At 49.3% G+C, this 6,952-nt stretch overlaps 1 non-coding gene across 1 annotated transcript; it reads right to left on the bottom strand.

Moving 5' to 3' along the window:
• Positions 1-2,208: 2,208 nt before the first annotated feature.
• On the bottom strand, positions 2,209-2,315 carry LOC120362833 (U6 spliceosomal RNA). Its single transcript, XR_005578635.1, has one exon. It is a non-coding gene; the product is annotated as a U6 spliceosomal RNA (small nuclear RNA).
• Between the last annotated feature and the right edge of the window lie 4,637 nt (positions 2,316-6,952).

Raw genomic sequence — 6,952 nt, 5'->3', positions numbered from 1 at the left:
AGGCACGCGCCACCATGCCCAGCTAGTTTTTTGTATTTTTAGTAGACACGGGGTTTCACCTTGTTGACCAGGATGGTCTTAATCTCTTGACCTCGTGATCCACCCGCCTCGGCCTCCCAAAGTGCTGGGATTACAGGCTTGAGCCACTGCGCCCGGCCTCCATTTTTCAATGATGGGCTTTATGCCTTGTAAGGCAGATTGACTCAAGCGATACTGTTTGGTATTAGGCAAGGGCTTGGGGAGATTAATTTGGATCTTAATCTGGGGTGCACTATAAATCCTACTGACATCAGTTGACAGTGTGGCCCATGAGGAGACAGGTGTCTTCTTGTATTTTTTGGGGGGGGGAATAAATAGGGAATTTTGGAAGTCAGCAGAGGTGACTGCACATGGGACAGCATGACAAATAAGGGGAACATCACTGGTGGAGTGCAGTAAACTATGAGGCTCATCAAACTCTAGAATTATTTCCCCCTTTTCGGAGAAGAAGATACTAACATGGCATTTCTCAAAAAATCTGGTCTGACAAGGCAATTTGGGATGCCAAGGCTGGAGGATCACTTGAGCCCTAGAGTTTGAGGCCAGCCTGGACAACATAGTGGGATCCTATCTCTACCAAAAAAAAAAAAAAATAGCTGCGCGTGGTGGCATGAACCTGTAGTCCCAGCTGCTTAGGAGGGTGAGGCAGAAGGATCACTTGAGCCCAGGAGTTCAAGGTTACAGGGAGCTATGATTATGCCACTGCACTCCAGCCTGGGTGAAAGAGTGACCCTGTCTCAAAAAAAAAAGTCTTCGTTGTTAATGAGCTGGAGGTGACTCCAGCAGGAAGAAAGGATGGGTGTCTTGTGTCCTGTAAAGGTCCAAGGTGGAAAGTAATAGGTTGCGACAGAAAGGCTACCAGTGGGCTGGGTGCACTTTGGGAGCCTGAGGCAGGTGGATCACCTGAGGTCAGGGGTTTGAGACCAGCCTGACCAACATAGTGAAACCCCATCTTTACTAAAAATACAAAAATTAGCTGAGTTGGTGGCTTATGCCTGTAATCCCAGCTGCTTGAGAGTCTGAGACAAAAGAATTGCTTGAATCCAGGAGGCGGAGGTTGCAGTGAGCTGAGATCGCGCCATTGCACTCCAGCTTGGGCAACAAGAGTGAGACTCTGCCTCAAAAAAAAAAAAACAAACAAGAATTAGCTGGGTGTGGTGGTGCGTACCCTAAATCCCAGCTACTCGGGAGGCTGGGAAAGGAGAATCACTTGAACCTGGGAGGTGGAGGTTGCACTGAGCTGAGGTTACGCCATTGTACTCCAGCCTGGGTGACAGAGTGAGACTCCATGTCAAAAACAAAACAAAACAAAACAAAAAAAACAGCTACCAATGGCTTATTACAGACTCCTATAATTTGAATTGTATTACTCTGTGGCAGGGTCTGGTTGAGGTTGGTGGGCTTGAGCCCTAATAGCACTGCTTCAGTGTCTATGAGAACAGTTAGAACCTCATTGCCAATTTGAAGAACAGTCTCCCCCAGGTGACTAAGAGGGAAGATTGGAGAAAATGAAGTAAATCCTTGGAGCCCCTTCATTGGAGGGAGAAATTGGAGGATCAAGTGAAGAAGACTGTCTAATTCATGTACGTTTAGGACAATCCTTCTTCCAATGGCCTGGCTGTGTACAATTTCCTGTGACAATTTCCAGGACATAGTCCTTGTCCTGTGCCATTAGATTAGAGCTGTGCCATTTAGAGTCCCAGTTGTTTGCTCTGGGAGAACTGATCTGTTGTAGCAGTTGAAGATTTAGAATTGTAGTAGCCTTCTTTTTTGTTTTGTTTTGTTTTTTGATTCAGAATCTCGCTCTGTTGCCCAGGCTGGAGTCCAATGGTGTGTTCTTGGCTCACTGCAACCCCCGCCTCCCGGGTTCAAGCGATTCTCCTGCCTCAGCCTCCCGAGTAGCTGGGACTACAGGCACACGTCACCACGCCCGGCTAATTTTTTTCTATTTTTTAGTAGAGATGGGGTTTCACCATGTTAGTCAGGCTGGTCTCCAACTCCTGACCTCGTGATCTGCCCGCCTCAGTCTCACAAAGTGCTGGGATTACAGGCGTGAGACACCACACCTGGCCCTTGCCATTATTTTGCTTTTATTTTTTTGTTTGTCTCCATTAATTTAGAGGCAGTATTTTAATATATATATATATATATATATATACACACACACACATATATATATATTTAATTTTATAAAAATGTGTCATCCTTGTGCAGGGGCCATGCTAATCTTCTCTGTATCGTTCCAATTTTAGTATATGTGCTGTTGAAGCGAGCACTAGAGACAGTATTTTAAATCGAGGCAAATTTTGATTTCTGACTGCATTTAGACACCTCAGTGTGCCAGTTAAGGTATGCATTCCATCCAGGCTGCTTAGTTTTAGAGCCGTGGCTTCTAATTTATTCCTGAGATTAACTTAGAGAGGTCAAAAGAACCCCCCAGGAAGGCCACTGTAGTTCCAGGTCATCTTCAGCATATTTGGCCCGAGGAGATAAGAAAACCTGTGGTGATGGACCATAATGCTTAAGCATAGCCAGCTGGAGTCCCCTGCGGGGGGCTATCTTGGCAGGCTTTTGAATTCTGAGAAGACACTGTGACCTGGGTTAATGCCAAATGCACAAAGTCAGTCAAATGCAAACGCCCTGCACCTGAAGGCCCAATTAAAACAAAAGCACCATTGGAAAGTAATGTATTTACCTAGAAGGATAAGTCTTCTTCAAATAAGAGGAAAAATCTCCTCCAAACCTGGAGGTCCAAACCTTGCAGCGCGGCCAGCAGGAGGAAAATAACCCTCCCCACGTGGTATCTCCAAAACAGAAGCGGGAAAGGCTCCTTCCCATCCACATTCCAAATAAAACAGACTTCAAACCAAATTCTGAAGTTCTGTCCAAGAGACTCCCAGGGCTGGGGGCAAGGAAGTGGGGCAGGGCCTTTAAAGGGCCTGTTGTGGGTAGCTTACACCGTAATTCCAAACTGAGATGACGCAGCTTTGGGCCCACTTCTTTTTTTTTTTTTTTTTGAGACGGAGTTTCGCTCTTGTTACCCAGGCTGGAGTGCAATGGCGCGATCTCGGCTCACCGCAACCTCCGCCTCCTGGGCTCAGGCAATTCTCCCTCCTCAGCCTCCTGAGTAGCTGGGATTACAGGCACGTGCCACCATGCCCAGCTAATTTTTTGCACTTTTAGTAGAGACGGGGTTTCACCATGTTGACCAGGATGGTCTCGATCTCTTGACCTCGTGATCCACCCGCCTCAGCCTCCCAAAGTGCTGGGATTACAGGCTTGAGCCACCGCGCCCGGCTTGGGCCCACTTCTGACACTACAGTCTGCTGAAGTAAAAACACAAATGAGGCCGGGCGCGGTGGCTCAAGCCTGTAATCCCAGCACTTTGGGAGGCCGAGATGGGTGGATCACGAGGTCGAGAGATCGAGACCATCCTGGTCAACAAGGTGAAACCCCGTCTCTACTAAAAATACAAAAAATTAGCTGGGCATGGTGGCACGTGCCTGTAATCCCAGCTACTCAGGAGGCTGAGGCAGGAGAATTGCCTGAACCCAGGAGGCGGAGGTTGCGGTGAGCCGAGATCGAGCCATTGCACTCCAGCCTGGGTAACAAGAGCGAAACTCCGTCTCAAAAAAAAAAAAAAAAAAAAAAAAAAAAACACACAAATGTACAGCTGGGCGCGTGGGCTCCTGCCTGTCATCTCAGCACTTTGGGAAGCCTAGTTGGGCAGATACCTTGAGCTCAGGAGTTTGAGACCAGCCAGGGCAACATGGTGAAACCCTGTGTCTCTACAAATAGTACAAAAAATTAGCCAGATGTGGTGGCGTGTATCTGTAGTCCCAGCTACTTGGGAGGCTGAGATGGGAGGATCACTTGGGCCCAGAAGGTGGAGGCAGCAGCTCCGTGATCTCACCACTCGATCTCAGTCCTGGGCAACAGAATGAGACTCTGTCTTAAAAAGAAAAAAACGAATGTAGAGACACATCTCTAAATATAATGTTTTCTTTGGGAAGAAAGAATTGCAATTCAAGAGGTGAGTGTGGTGACTTATGCCTGTAATGCCTGCACTTTGGGAGGCTGAACGGGGCAGATCACTTGAGGCCTGGAGTTTGAGACCAGCCTGGCCAACATGGAAAATACCCATCTCTACTAAAAATACAAAAATTAGCCGGGCATGGCGGCATGCACATGTAGTAGTCCCAGTTACTTGGGAGGCTGAGGCATGAGAATCGCTTGAGCCTGGGAGGTAGAGGTTGCAGTGAGGAGATCACGCTATTGCACTCCAGCCTGGGCAACGGCGAGACTCTGTCTCAAAAAAATAAAATAAAAAAGAATTGCAGCTGGGCGCGGTGGCTCAAGCCTGTAATCCCAGCACTTTGGGTGGCCGAGGCGGGTGGATCACGAGGTCGAGAGATGGAGACCATCCTGGTCAACATGGTGAAACCCCGTTTCTACTAAAAATACAAAAAATTAGCTGGGCATGGTGGCGTGTGCCTGTAATCCCAGCTACTCAGGAGGCTGAGGCAGGAGAATTGCTTGAACCCAGGAGGCGGAGGTTGCGGTGAGCCGAGATTGCACCATTGCATTCTATCTAGTCTGGGTAACAAGAGTGAAACTCTGTCTCAAAAAAAAAAAAAAAAAAGAGAATTGCAATTCAGGGCATACATGCAGATGGGGTGGTCTTCAGTATTACTTAAGAACAAAGAGAAGGTCGGTAATTTTATGAAAAGGAAGAATGTTACATGTGGTGTTAGTAAGGCTTTGGGGAGGTGACAAGCTTTGATTGGTGGGTGACACAGTGGGCAAAATTAGCCCTCGAGTTGCACCAAGTTATCTCAGCAGTAGAGATAAAACGGGTTTCAGGTTACAACAGGCAGTTTCAGCAGCTGGACTCGCAAAGATAATTACATTTCTAGAGCAATGTTGTGTGCCCCGAGTCCTTCTCCTGGCCCCTCTACTCTGATTTAGGCGGGTATGACAAGGATGCCCCAGTTCATAGGATCAACTTTTACAGGAGTGTGTGTCAGGTGAGACAGAGAGATGAAACCAAAATGCATAAAACAGAAGAAATGCATTATGCACAGGTCCCAGAGAGGTTAGGGGTGCCAGTGGGAAGTTGATGGGAAGTCTGGAGACAGCAGGGAGCTTGACCACTGGGTGGGGGAGCAAATGAGAGAGATAGAGGGAAACAGAACCGGTGGGCCTGTGCCGGTATTACCTTAGGCTTTCCTGTGGTGGTTGTGGATTAGCTATTTTAAGGAAAACACACTTGAAGGGGAAACTTTTCTTTTAGATGGAGTTTTGCTCATTTCCCAGGCTGGAGTGCAATGGCGCAACCTTAGCTCACTGCAACCTTCACCTCCTGGGTTCAAGCAATTCTCCTGCCTCAGCCTCCTGAGTAGAAGGGATCACAGGCATGCGCCACCACGCCCAGCTAATTTTTGTAGTTTTAGTAGAGACAGGGTTTCTCCATGTTGGTCAGGCTGGTCTCGAACTCCCGACCTCAGGTTATCAGCCCACTTCAGCCTCCCAAAGTGCTTGAGATCACAGGCATGACCCACCGTGCCCGGCTAAAGGGGGGACTGCCTTACTTGACTCTGATGTTGGCCATCCCATAGGGCCATGGTCAGCCACTGTAGGATGTTGGGTTTTGGGTTGGTGAGATAAGGAACAGGTGGGCTAAACTGCAAGCCACAAGAGGAAGGGGAAGTTTTAATGAGGCCAAGGTGATGAGGTTTTCACCGGGTTTCAAACAATGTACGTCAGGCCTATCCGTGGATGCCAAGGCAGGAAGTATATTGTAGCACAGTTATGACAGGCATGCAGAGGGACTGGAGAATGGGTAACGCAAGAGTGAAAATACTCCCTCACCAGTCCTGCTGAGGGCCACCAAGTTCCGAAGCTGGAGAACTAGGGGTCAGGCAGCCCACGGCAGGCACAGCCGAGCCAACCCTCAGCCAGTTCAAGATACTGTTGCTGTCGTGAGATGCAGCAGGGCTCTAGAGGAGGCCGGCAAGGTGGGGAATCTGCCAGCGGCTGCAGGCCACGTTTGGTTCACTGGAGAATGTCAGGCTGCACATTGGCATTACCAAGGGCAGAGGCTCAGGCAAGTTGACCCGTCAACACCATGAGAGGCTACGAAATGAAGACCCCAACTCAGCCTGCAGGGCTGTGACAGAAATGGCTGTGGACCCTACGACCTACCAGCATCCATGGTCATCATCAGACCTGCCAGCCACAGGCACGCCCACTTTCCGGGCTGACAAGTACCTCCAGCAGCTGCTGCTGGACCGTTGCCACCTCATTATCATCGCATCAGAGCATTGCACCGGCAGCCATGCCCAGCTGGGTGACAAGATCCTGCAGAGGAAGGCGTTTTTCCATCCTCTGCTCCAAGATGGACGTGGAGTTTGCCACCCCTGCAGCTGCCACCCCAGCACCTTCTCTGAAGAGAGTGAGCTCAGCTGGATCCTGATGGCTGACGGCAGTAACTGGAGGGTCAGGCACAGGGTCTGGGGACTGGTGGCAGAGGAGGACCTGGACCCTTGAGAGACTGCCCACCCTTTCCACTTCATCTTCCAGCAGAGGCCCAGAGTGGGAAAAGGGGTCACCCCAGGTACCACCATGTGACTGAACTAGACTCTGCAGTGAAATAAAGCTTTCAGCTACCATTCCCTAAGAGCCAGCACTTCCGTCACTGGTGACAGAGACCAATCACTTGCATTAAGGAGAAAAAAGAAGCCGGGTGTGGTGGCTCAGGCCTGTGATCTCAGCACTTTGGGAGGCTGAGGCAGGCAGATCACCTGAGTTCGGGAGTTTGAGATTAGCCTGACCGACATGGAGAAACCACGTCTCTACTAAAAATACACAAAGTAGGCCGGGCTAGGTGGCTCACGCCTGTAATCCCAGCACT

The sequence above is a fragment of the Saimiri boliviensis genome, chromosome 14 (assembly GCF_048565385.1).
Source record: "Saimiri boliviensis isolate mSaiBol1 chromosome 14, mSaiBol1.pri, whole genome shotgun sequence".
NCBI lineage: Eukaryota > Metazoa > Chordata > Mammalia > Primates > Cebidae > Saimiri > Saimiri boliviensis.
This window is presented reverse-complemented; position numbering and strand designations above follow the sequence as displayed.